This window comes from Protopterus annectens, chromosome 11.part0 (assembly GCF_019279795.1).
Source record: "Protopterus annectens isolate FY-2018-M chromosome 11.part0, PAN1.0, whole genome shotgun sequence".
In the NCBI taxonomy this organism is placed as follows: Eukaryota; Metazoa; Chordata; order Ceratodontiformes; family Protopteridae; genus Protopterus; species Protopterus annectens.
Genome location: NC_056745.1, coordinates 243,759,392 through 243,773,213, shown reverse-complemented (window position 1 = coordinate 243,773,213; position 13,822 = coordinate 243,759,392). Strand labels below are relative to the sequence as shown.

The 13,822-nt window shown below is 39.6% G+C and overlaps 1 protein-coding gene across 2 annotated transcripts in view; it reads right to left on the bottom strand.

Annotated features, from left to right (window-relative positions):
- The window catches only part of DNAI7 (dynein axonemal intermediate chain 7), a 1,345,687-nt gene that overhangs the window by 1,264,246 nt on the left and 67,619 nt on the right, over positions 1–13,822 (bottom strand). The gene's annotated exons all lie outside the window — the stretch shown is intronic.

The following is a 13,822-nucleotide window of genomic DNA, read 5'->3' as shown; positions in this document are numbered from 1 at the left end:
CAGATCCACATCAATGGCTCCTATAGAGCATAGAAATTACCCTAAAATTATGAAAGAGTTAACTATTAAATCAAAGACCTTCCTGTCAGGATAACCATTTGAAACATCGGGATCTGCTAGAGTGAGCCCTGAAATACAGAGGCTGAATGGCCAAATGATTGGACTTCCATATACTAAGTCAGACATGCCATTTCTCAGAAAATTCACTTTCCTACAGGGTATAACAATTTCAGAGTTGGTATACATAAGTTTGGGAGGGTGTGAGGGGCTTGATCCCCACATGGGGTGCAGGGGACTTGCCTCCCCTGCAAAAAAAGCTTTAAGGAACAATTTTCAAAATTCGCTTGTCTGTGTTTTTGGCCTTTTTTTTCTGGCTTGTTGGCACTTGGCATTTCTACTGCCAACATTTCAATAGAGAACCCTTGCTATGGGACTTCAGTTATCCAAGCATTGACTGGCGTACACATACTTCTAAAAATGGTTATGCTAGGCAAATTACTCTTACAGGTTATAGAAGAGGATAATAAACAGCTCCAGTAAGGGCTGGAATGAACACATACCTAGTGTACCAAATATGAGTGAGAACACTTGTCCATCAGCTCACTTAACTGGCTGGAATAAACTTTAAAAAAAAAAAAAAAAAAAAAACTATACCAGGTGTTTTATTCCTTCTGCTAGGAATGGACAAGAAGCATTCTCTTAGATCCAAGAGGTAGGTTGATAGTACTTTTTTATATTTGTCCTGTTATCATTTAGGTCACAGGTTAGATACCAGACCCAGCTCATGCACTGTGGATAACTTGTGTTTGGGTGTATCAATATGGTCTCATTCAAAATGCAAAAAAAAGTGCACTGTAGTAGCATTTGGCAAAAAAAGCTGTTTTCACTTCATATGTTATAAATGGTACTCATTTTCAGTTGGGTGTCTTCATAAGACACCCGAGTATTTATGTAGACAACTTTCTCATTCAATAATGTTTCCAACATACTTAGTAAATCCTTCTATATAGCTCAGTTAATTTCCAGGTGAATATCTTCAAGATCCAAGGAAGTCATCATATGACTTGTACTCTTCCTTTATCAGATGCATCAATGAATACAGTGCCCCAGTGGTAAGTGCAGGCTAACCATATCATTCAACTAGAACAGTGCCAAAGACTCCTAATAAAGAACATTAAAGACATTAGCTCCTTCAAATATCCTGATAAATTAACACTGCTCTCATTATACTCAGTAGCTTCCCAGATCCTCTAAAGTGACCTACGTTTCGCTTTTCAAGCCATGAAAGACCCAATCCAATTTGGTCTTCTGTTTTTTTACAGAACCAATGCCTCTATAAAATAATCATAATAGGGACTTAAATCTATACCAACAGATAAAACTCAGTGAAAGGATAGGTTCCTACCTCAACATACTTCTAACAGGTTAAAAAGTTACTACCATTGCTATCTTTGAGGCTAGTCTTTATGACTGGATGGGTAGAGCCAAATTTACCCTACAGTTATCGTGTATGGCTGGGTGATAGGTTTGGGAGGCGAGCACTAGTAGGTGCTCAGAAAGGGTGGCAACAACTTTTAAGTGCATCTGCTTAAAGATATATATGACTAGGCATCTTATAGCTCATGCAATTCTTTAGCTATTACAGTTCTTATGCTCCTACAATCTCAACAATAAATAATATTATGAAAATTATAATGCAGTTTCAAGTTCAAAACTATGAATTACAAAACACACTGCTAGAGAAATAAAGTTCATTTACGGGGTGGTCCCCATGATCCCCCAGTATGGGGGTCTGTGACTTATCCACCACTGCTAACTATACATAGTAACTCTTTATTTGCTCTACCTCAAAAGAAGGAGAATACTCCCAAGATACCACATCAGACTTCATGTATATTCATTTTTTATTATTATTTCTCAGTTCTAAGGATCATAATTCCACTACTTGGAATTGTAACAGACCTTGGTTCATCAATTACCGAGATGTTACAAACAGCATTAAGTTGGTTTTGGTGGTGATAATGTTCAGGTTGCCGACTAAAAACCAGACGTAAAGTTTGCTGAAATCAGCCTGCAGTGCATTTATGTATTATCTTGTGTTATCTGATTGTAGCAGAACAATGGCATCTGTATATAATGTATTCAGATCATGATTTACTACACTGTTTAGAAATGGGTAAACAGAATGGATCCCATTACAAAGGCATGGTGAACTTCACAGGACAGTGAATCAGAGAAGATGGAGCAGTAGTCTATGAAGCCAGTAGGGCTAGCAAATTTGGGGAGGGGTGAAACTACATTTTTTCAGGCATGCTAAGTAATAATGCAAGATCAAAATAATAGATGAAGAATTTGTGTGAGTGGTAGGTAAACATGGTACAGCCATTATAAGAAAGGAGCGTAAGTCAACAGAGAAAAGTGGCATTTTGCTGTTCATTTGGATAAGCATTTTTTGACTTTTGCAAGTTTTACGTTGGAATGTAATATGGAGTGTAGGCTGTTACTGTCATTTGGGCTGAGAATGCAGTGTTTGTACATTTTGCCTATTTTTTATCAGAAATGAAGTACTGCGTTAGTAAGTTAGCAGTGCATTGCACTGAATAGCAATCCACCTAAAGTTTGATGGTCTGGAGATGAGAGAAGTTTGTTTATTAAAAACTTCCTTTAAATTCATACCATTGAGAGTTGGGTTTACTGACAGCAAAGTTTGTTTACTACTGTAGTATAAACAATTTACTGTTTTAATGGGGATACTGTAATTATGTCTAAATCAAGAATGTCTAGTTTGTTTCCAAGACTAACCATGTCATGTTTTGTCGAGTGGAGTGCTGCAAGCTGATAATCATCTGATATACTGAAAATTCAGTTAAGTGGTCATATGGATTAGGCATATCCATCTTCCTGAAGTAATAGTCCATAATGCTTAGTAACCTTGACATACAAGACCAGACAACCTTTCAAATACCAATGTGGTCTGTCCTCAGCTTGCTAAACTCCAACGTGAACCACAGCACACATTTAGTATGGTTTGCAAAGTAAAAACTGAACTCAGGCAGTCACTCAGTCCCAAAACATCAAATTCCTTTTTAGAAATAAAGATGAACAAGGACAATGACTGCTACTGTGACTTCTGAAGGACATGCTGAAGGCTGCAATAGAGGCAACAACTGCATATAACAAAGAACACTCCACAGTTTCAGTTGCAGAAATTGAATCTGCTTGCCAAACTCATGCTGAATAACTGTGCTCTTTTACATACATTGACATATTCTGAACATGGGCACATGAAGTGCAGACCTATAATGATGAATAGTCTGTGTGAGTTGTGGTGGCGGTCTGCTGAATGTAAATTGCCATATTAGGTTATATTGTTTCCATGTTACACTTGTGTGTATGTATTACTGCTCTGCATATTTTTTTTTTTTTTTTTTAAGCATTGGACTTTATAAAGTCGGGGTGTGCTGGGTGAGTATAAATTTTTCTGTCCCACTGAAAATCCTAGCATTCATTACTTTAATTTTATACAGCTGTCTGAAATACCGCCCTGTAGCAATCCTTCCTTCCCTCTCTACAGTATTTGAAAAATGCATACATCAGCAACTCCTAGCCTTTCTACTTGATAACCAATTACTTTCTTTTACCAAATATGGCTTTCAACCCCAATACAGCACCAAAAGTGCCCTACTACATTTCCTATATACTGTTAATCAAAGTAAAAACTAAGGTAATGTTGTCTCCACTATTTTCCTGGACTTGTCAAAAGTCTTCAGCATGGCCTCACAAACAACTCCTCCAAACTCTAAATCTTACAGGCCTCATAAATCTCTGAACTAGCTTATTCATCAGCTGCCTAAACAATTGCACCCAATCTGTAAAATGGAATGACCCCCCCCCCCACTGCACCTTCCTTCCAATCACTATAAAAGAGACTTCCAAGGCTCCAGACTTAGGCCAATAGTCTTCAATATCTTCATTAATGACATACGCAGGGAATCAAAACTCAGCACAGTAATACAAGATGCTAATGACTCAGCTTTGATTTACTCAGCCCCAAATCTTCCTAGAAACCATAACACAGGAAGCTTTCACCTCTATAGAAAACTGTCTAAAATCTAAACTGCTCTTCATCTCCAACAAAACCAGACTAATCCTACTCCATCAATACAGCAAGCGCCTCTAGAGTATACTGACTCATCCTCAGAGGGATTGTTGGTGGGCCAGTTTCCCTCTGTTTCAGGAGTTCTAGGATGTCTGAGAAGGAGACATCCTCAGAGGGGATCTAGGGATCCCTCTGACTCATCAAAGTCAGTATCCGAAGTGACAGACTCAGGGAGTCTACATGCTTCCTCTTACAAGTCCTCTTCCTAGGAGGATCTCCCGAAACATCAGGAGAATCCTCGGAAGAGGAAATTCAATGGGGAAACCTGAGGCGGAGGATCTCTGGGTCCTGTAGCAAGAGAAGTGGCAGAGATGTCAACAGGTACTATAGAGGGAGGAGCTACGGAACAGACTGCTGACTGATACCAGTGGCCAGTACCTCTTCATCACCTCGAATGCTCCCCTCCCAGGCAGGTCCGAGAGAACCCGCTCCAAGAGCTAGGAACTCAGGACCACCAAAGGGGAAGTCTCCGAGGCAGATGTGGAGCCGAGCTCACCAAGGCCGAGGCTCCAAGGGGAAGAGCGGGTTGGGACAAGGGTCGATGCCACTCACCCCTCGGAGGAGACCATGGAAGCCCGACCACCGAATCCCTCTAAGGAAGGTCTCGAGGAGATAAGAGTAGAGGCTGAAGGAACAGAAGGGGTATCCGTCCTCCAGCCGTAGCAGTAACCATTCCCGAACTCAACTCCAAGCTCTGGGGTAGAGTTGAAGGAGGAACTGTAACGGTGTGGACCAACAGTCGTCTGTTGAGACGGACTATGTAACATTTGGGCCAGTACCTGTGACTTAAGTAATCTACTGACCACTCTCTAGGTCATGATCTGACAGTCTGGATGACCTTGAAGATCGGCTCCGATGGCTCCGTTCGAGGAGAGGTGAAGCGGGCCGACAGTATCAACTCCAAGGAAGGAGACCTCGACCTCTTCCTGGAATGAGCCATTGGAGCCGATACTATAGATCCTGTCGGAGCCGAAGACTTGTCGGAGCCGACAGGAAGCCTCGATGCATCGGCTCCAGCGGGAGCCGATACAGCCACCAAAGTAGCGGTGTCGGGCCGATCGGGCCGACACCGATGCTATGCCACATGGGTGTCGGAACCGATCGGAGCCGACACCGAAGTGGTCGATACAGATTCGGCACCGATAGCCATCGGTGCGAAGGTTTGTCACAGAATCGGCTCCAGCCGAGCGATCTCGACTCTGAACGAGTCGGGCCGAGGCCGCAGGCTTAGACACAGAAGCCTGGGCCTTGGAAGATTTAGTTGATTTGATGGAGCCGACTGGCCGGAGAGCCCTCCGGCTTAAGAAGGCCCTAAGGATCAGCTTATTGCGTCTTTCCTGCAGGACTCTCTGGCTGAAGGAATGACAAAAGCACAGGAGTCCTGCAGGTGAAGAGGCCCCAGGCAATACAGGCAAGAAGTGTGACCATCTGTCAGAGACATCTTCTGACAGCACGAGTCACACTTCTTAAAACCTGAGACCCTCTCCTTTGACATGGTGCTTTACAAAACACACACACACATCAGTCAAAAATTAACTTAAATAAAATACCAAAAGGTATTTCTATAAACAAACACACACACCCTAACAGGGAGGGATGGGATGGGTAAAGTTTGACTAAAATAAATTAGAAAAGACAGGGATTTTCTGTCACAAAATGTAAATAATTAACTAATAACTAATAATTAAGGGTTTTTTAAGAGAAAGGGGCTTAAATATCCAAAAAGTGAATCACTTACCAGGAGCTGGTAAAAGGAGGACCTCATAAGCGAAGCGGCAAACGAGATCTGGGTACTTACCGCCTTGCATCATGGGATATGGGGCTGCCTCGAGCTGGTAAAAGTGACTCTCGAGCTTAGCAAGTGCCGAGTCGGAGCCGAGGGATCGGCTCCGAACCCATCAAGCAAGAATGAAGGCGAGATTGACAACTTAACATTTAACAATTTTGATTACTTTATTTGTGTACTATTTTGATTGGTCTCTGTCCTATTTGTACGTCTATATATCAATGGGCTGCTTTTGAAATGCAATGGTCAAGGCTGTTTAGCCGAAACCGGTTTGTGCAGTTTGTTATTATTGCATATGTATATGCAGTCTGTCATCATGGTGTATATTATGTGTATTTTTTAATACATTTATTTTCAAAACAGGATTTGTGCTGGCTCCTTTTTTTGGTTTGGTCCCATTTTACTTTAAACATGCTCGTTATGCAAACCAAAGGTAATTCTGAGCCCCTTATGAATACTTCTGCTAGTTTTATCAAATATCATAGTTTTGAACATTTTCTTTAATTAATAATGCATTTTGTACCTTCCATATGATTAATAATGTGTTTTGTGCTACTTATTTGATTAATAATGCATTTTCTGCCTTACGAATGCTCGGTTTCATTTTCTTTGCAAAATAAATCATTTGTGCAAGTTTTGGCTACCTTTAGTTCGCTTCTGGCCCTTTTTGATCATTTGAGCACGGTTATCACCCAACCTGCTCCAGATGCCTTCACCTTCAACTCCGCACCTCGTGGCTTGAAGTTGCACTCTCAATCCCGGTTCTGACACCATCTCGCTCGTCCAGTCAGGATAAAACAGACAAGCGGTTGTGGGTTCTGTTCAAACAGCTTTATTACACACAAACACATCTGGAATGAGGCTTTGTAACTTAAACTTAAATAAATTTAAAAACAGACGGACTACCACACTCATACATGTTAACATTGCCTGTTCTCTCAAAATGGTACTGCTGCCTGCACGTGCTCACTATTTATATGCACATGCTTACATCTGAAAATGCTTCTTAAAGTTACATACACATGCTCTGTTCTACACAGGGGTTAGTGTCTCTTTCACCTTGAGGCCCTCTAGTGACTATAAGTGGGTATCTGTATTTGTCAGAAACACTGCTTCATGTCAAATTACCACAGTTCAAAGCTTCTAGTGATCCACATCACCCTTAACAACAAATTCAACTATTACTTCATTGCTAGCTACAGATCCACATCAATGGCTCCTATAGAGCATAGAAATTACCCTAAAATTATGAAAGAGTTAACTATTAAATCAAAGACCTTCCTGTCAGGATAACCATTTGAAACATCGGGATCTGCTAGAGTGAGCCCTGAAATACAGAGGCTGAATGGCCAAATGATTGGACTTCCATATACTAAGTCAGACATGCCATTTCTCAGAAAATTCACTTTCCTACAGGGTATAACAATTTCAGAGTTGGTATACATAAGTTTGGGAGGGTGTGAGGGGCTTGATCCCCACATGGGGGTGCAGGGGGGACTTGCCTCCCCTGCAAAAAGAAGCTTTAAGGAACAATTTTCAAAATTCGCTTGTCTGTGTTTTTGGCCTTTTTTTTCTGGCTTGTTGGCACTTGGCATTTCTACTGCCAACATTTCAATAGAGAACCCTTGCTATGGGACTTCAGTTATCCAAGCATTGACTGGCGTACACATACTTCTAAAAATGGTTATGCTAGGCAAATTACTCTTACAGGTTATAGAAGAGGATAATAAACAGCTCCAGTAAGGGCTGGAATGAACACATACCTAGTGTACCAAATATGAGTGAGAACACTTGTCCATCAGCTCACTTAACTGGCTGGAATAAACTTTAAAAAAAAAAAAAAAAAACTATACCAGGTGTTTTATTCCTTCTGCTAGGAATGGACAAGAAGCATTCTCTTAGATCCAAGAGGTAGGTTGATAGTACTTTTTATATTTGTCCTGTTATCATTTAGGTCACAGGTTAGATACCAGACCCAGCTCATGCACTGTGGATAACTTGTGTTTGGGTGTATCAATATGGTCTCATTCAAAATGCAAAAAAACGTGCACTGTAGTAGCATTTGGCAAAAAAAGCTGTTTTCACTTCATATGTTATAAATGGTACTCATTTTCAGTTGGGTGTCTTCATAAGACACCCGAGTATTTATGTAGACAACTTTCTCATTCAATAATGTTTCCAACATACTTAGTAAATCCTTCTATATAGCTCAGTTAATTTCCAGGTGAATATCTTCAAGATTCAAGGAAGTCATCATATGACTTGTACTCTTCCTTTATCAGATGCATCAATGAATACAGTGCCCCAGTGGTAAGTGCAAGCTAACCATATCATTCAACTAGAACAGTGCCAAAGACTCCTAATAAAGAACATTAAAGACATTAGCTCCTTCAAATATCCTGATAAATTAACACTGCTCTCATTATACTCAGTAGCTTCCCAGATCCTCTAAAGTGACCTACGTTTCGCTTTTCAAGCCATGAAAGACCCAATCCAATTTGGTCTTCTGTTTTTACAGAACCAATGCCTCTATAAAATAATCATAATAGGGACTTAAATCTATACCAACAGATAAAACTCAGTGAAAGGATAGGTTCCTACCTCAACATACTTCTAACAGGTTAAAAAGTTACTACCATTGCTATCTTTGAGGCTAGTCTTTATGACTGGATGGGTAGAGCCAAATTTACCCTACAGTTATCGTGTATGGCTGGGTGATAGGTTTGGGAGGTGAGCACTAGTAGGTGCTCAGAAAGGGTGGCAACAACTTTTAAGTGCATCTGCTTAAAGATATATATGACTAGGCATCTTATAGCTCATGCAATTCTTTAGCTATTACAGTTCTTATGCTCCTACAATCTCAACAATAAATAATATTATGAAAATTATAATGCAGTTTCAAGTTCAAAACTATGAATTACAAAACACACTGCTAGAGAAATAAAGTGCATTTACGGGGTGGTCCCCATGATCCCCCAGTATGGGGGTCTGTGACTTATCCACCACTGCTAACTAAACATAGTAACTCTTTATTTGCTCTACCTCAAAAGAAGGAGAATACTCCAAGATACCACATCAGACTTCATGTATATTCATTTTTTATTATTATTTCTCAGTTCTAAGGATCATAATTCCACTACTTGGAATTGTAACAGACCTTGGTTCATCAATCACCGAAATGTTACAAACAGCATTAAGTTGGTTTTGGTGGTGATAATGTTCAGGTTGCTGACTGAAAACCAGACGTAAAGTTTGCTGAAATCAGCCTGCAGTGCATTTATGTATTATCTTGTGTTATCTGATTGTAGCAGAACAATGGCATCTGTATATAATGTATTCAGATCATGCTTTACTACACTGTTTAGAAATGGGAAAACAGAATGGATCCCATTACAAAGGCATGGTGAACTTCACAGGACAGTGAATCAGAGAAGATGGAGCAGTAGTCTATGAAGCCAGTAGGGCTAGCAAATTTGGGGAGGGGTGAAACTACATTTTTTCAGGCATGCTAAGTAATAATGCAAGATCAAAACAATAGATGAAGAATTTGTGTGAGTGGTAGGGTAAACATGGTACAGCCATTATAAGAAAGGAGCGTAAGTCAACAGAGAAAAGTGGCATTTTGCTGTTCATTTGGATAAGCATTTTTTGACTTTTGCAAGTTTTACGTTGGAATGTAATATGGAGTGTAGGCTGTTACTGTCATTTGGGCTGAGAATGCAGTGTTTGTACATTTTGCCTATTTTTTATCAGAAATGAAGTACTGCGTTAGTAAGTTAGCAGTGCATTGCACTGAATAGCAATCCACCTAAAGTTTGATGGTCTGGAGATGAGAGAAGTTTGTTTATTAAAAACTTCCTTTAAATTCATACCATTGAGAGTTGGGTTTACTGACAGCAAAGTTTGTTTACTACTGTAGTATAAACAATTTACTGTTTTAATGGTGATACTGTAATTATGTCTAAATCAAGAATGTCTAGTTTGTTTCCAAGACTAACCATGTCATGTTTTGTCGAGTGGAGTGCTGCAAGCTGATAATCATCTGATATACTGAAAATTCAGTTAAGTGGTCATATGGATTAGGCATATCCATCTTCCTGAAGTAACAGTCCATAATGCTTAGTAACCTTGACATACAAGACCAGACAACCTTTCAAATACCAATGTGGTCTGTCATCAGCTTGCTAAACTCCAACGTGAACCACAGCACACATTTAGTATGGTTTGCAAAGTAAAAACTGAACTCAGGCAGTCACTCAGTCCCAAAACATCAAATTCCTTTTTAGAAATAAAGATGAACAAGGACAATGACTGCTACTGTGACTTCTGAAGGTCATGCTGAAGGCTGCAAGAAAGGCAACAACTGCATATAACAAAGAACACTCCACAGTTTCAGTTGCAGAAATTGAATCTGCTTGCCAAACTCATGCTGAATAACTGTGCTCTTTTACATACATTGACATATTCTGAACATGGGCACATGAAGTGCAGACCTATAATGATGAATAGTCTGTGTGAGTTGTGGTGGCGGTCTGCTGAATGTAAATTGCCATATTAGGTATATTGTTTCCATGTTACACTTGTGTGTATGTATTACTGCTCTGCATATTTTTTTTTTTTTTTTTAAGCATTGGACTTTATAAAGTCGGGGTGTGCTGGGTGAGTATAAATTTTTCTGTCCCACTGAAAATCCTAGCATTCATTACTTTAATTTTATACAGCTGTCTGAAAATTACATGCATCCATCAAATTGTTAAAATACCGCCCTGTAGCAATCCTTCCTTCCCTCTCTACAGTATTTGAAAAATGCATACATCAGCAACTCCTAGCCTTTCTACTTGATAACCAATTACTTTCTTTTACCAAATATGGCTTTCAACCCCAATACAGCACCAAAAGTGCCCTACTACATTTCCTATATACTGTTAATCAAAGTAAAAACTAAGGTAATGTTGTCTCCACTATTTTCCTGGACTTGTCAAAAGTCTTCAGCATGGCCTCACAAACAACTCCTCCAAACTCTAAATCTTACAGGCCTCATAAATCTCTGAACTAGCTTATTCATCAGCTGCCTAAACAATTGCACCCAATCTGTAAAATGGAATGACCCCCCCCCCCACTGCATCTTCCTTCCAATCACTATAAAAGAGACTTCCAAGGCTCCAGACTTAGGCCAATAGTCTTCAATATCTTCATTAATGACATACGCAGGGAATCAAAACTCAGCACAGTAATACAAGATGCTAATGACTCAGCTTTAATTTACTCAGCCCCAAATCTTCCTACCTTAGAAACCATCACACAGGAAGCTTTCACCTCTATAGAAAACTGTCTAAAAAAATCTAAACTGCTCTTCATCTCCAACAAAACCAGACTAATCCTACTCCATCCCAACAAATAAATCAATACAGCACTGACCTTAATATTATCACCTCAAACAACACAAAAATTGAAAACGTCACGAACACAAAATTACAAGGAGTATTCATTGATAAAATTTCACCTGCACTTTGACATTGCAGTCAAAAAGGTACACTGTAAACTAGGCTCCCTTTACAGAACAAAGCACCAGGTAAGCAATCATAGTGAAAAAAAAAATAGCTGTCACCTCCCTTCTCCTTCCTACTCTCGTATATGCCTCAACAGTAAGCACAAATCTGAACTCTTCCACCAAATACAAACTAAGAAATACATACAACAAAATTAGCAAATTCGCCTGCAGCCTACCAAACCACTTTAACCGCTACACGGCACTCAGTACCCTCAAATGTTTAACTCCCTCAACACATTACCCTCTCCCAGTAACTCACGGCACACAAAGTACTTCACCATTCACTTAAAACACCCTCAATTTCAAATCTCATCAAATGGCATGTACCAAAGTGAACCCTAAAGTCCTCAGAACCTAAACCACCTGTTGATAATAAATCAAATAATTATTACAGTGACTCACAATTCTCTTTCGCTATTTCCAGGGCATGGAATAAACTTCCAAACCACATAAGGCTTTTAAATAACCTTCAGTAATACAAATCTGCCCTAAAATATCATCTGCACCTAGTAAACTATACAACCGTACCACACCTACAGTTTGTAGTATGTAATAACTTGGTCCTCTATGAATACTATGCCAGTGTATTGCTATGGTATTCTTGATTTTACTCACAATATCTTAAAAACATGTACTTCCTTAATCTGATATGCTTTGTAAATAATGCTTGTTGACTGTTCGCTTTGCGATACTTTGCAAATAATGTTCTTGACCATTTTCATTTTGAGTTGTCAAAAATGTATTTCTATTGCTGTTTTGAAGCTTTTCTCCCGATACCTCTCAACCATACCGAATTCCTCGATATTTACCAGTTTTGAAGGCAAAATATTGGGGTGCCATGAATTCCTGAGTGGCCCCCTTAATTTCCTGGTCTTTTTATTTTTTGTAGTACCACTTAAAATTTTTTGGCTGATGTCACCAGCCTACAGAGGCGTGCATGATGACATCAGCTACTGCCTGTGTTGAACTCGGAGGGAAATAAGCAATATAACAGCTATGGCGGGCGGGTGGCATAATTTGAATTTTGCAGAGTCTGCCAACATGTCCCAGCCTCCAGGTAAGAAAACAGCTGTTATCTATTGAGATTCGGGCCCATAACTGTTTATCTGTGTACTAGTAAGCATCTAGACTGTTTTGTTGCTGTGTGTTATTTATCTGTAGAAACTGTGTGTGTAAAAGGTTTGTTGTTCATTATTTATCTGCTTAACTGTGTAAAAAGTCTGTCTGGATGTGCTCTGCATTATTTATCTGCTGGCCGGCCTCCAGAACTTTGTTGTGCGTTTATTGTTGGCTGTTAATCAACCGTTGTGCATTTATCAACACTTGTATTTATCTGCTGGCCATAGTTATCTGAGTGCCACTCTAATGAATCAACCAGTACCGTTATATTAACGGTGTGCAAAAGTCCCTTTATCTGCTGGTCGTAGTTATCTGCTGCTGTAATGAATCAAACATTTTATTAACTGTGTGCGTATCTGCTGGCCAAACTTTTTCTTGTGTATTGTATTCTCTAATTAGTTCAGTTGTATTTTATTGTGTGATTTTCTTTCCTGCAATTTATCCATCCCAGCAGTCCAATTGTAAGCCAAAAGTTCAGAAAGCAATTTATCTGTCCCAGTAGTTCAGTTGCAAGCAGGCAAAGCAATTTATTTGTGTGTGTACTGTAAGCAGTTCAGAGAACGTTAACATTTTATCTGCTGGCAGCAGTTATTTGCAGCTCCATTATTTATTTGCGTGCTGAACTTTTTGCAGACAGTTCAGAAAGCAGTGTATCTGTCCCAGCAGTTCAGTACAGTTGCAAGTAAGCAAAGCAATTTGTGTGTAATCAACCGTTAATCTGCTGGCCGTAGTTATTTGACGTTCCATTATTTATCTGCTGGCTGAATTTTCTGCAAGCAGTTCAGAAAGCAATGTATCTGTCCCAGCAGTTCAGTTGCAAGCAGGCAAAGCAGTTTATTTGTGTGTAATCAACTGTTAATGTAATTTATTTGTGTTGCTGGCCAAAGTTTTTCAGGCAGTTCAGAAAGTAATTTATCTGTGCCAGCAGTTCAGTTGCAAGTACAGCAATTTGAATTTGTCCCAGCTGTTCAAATACAAGCACAGGTGTGTGTGTGTGTATGTGTATGTGTGTGTGTGTGTGTGTGTGTGTGTGTGTGTGTGTGTGTGTGTCACCCTGAATTTCCTAGGCACACCACGTCTGTTCCTCTTAAAATTTGTAGGTTTCTAACAATAGCCATTACGTTTCAGTCTTCCTATCTTTCAGGAAATGCACATTGGTAACACAAATCATTTTATTCTAGCAACATTTCTAAGATTATACAAGCAA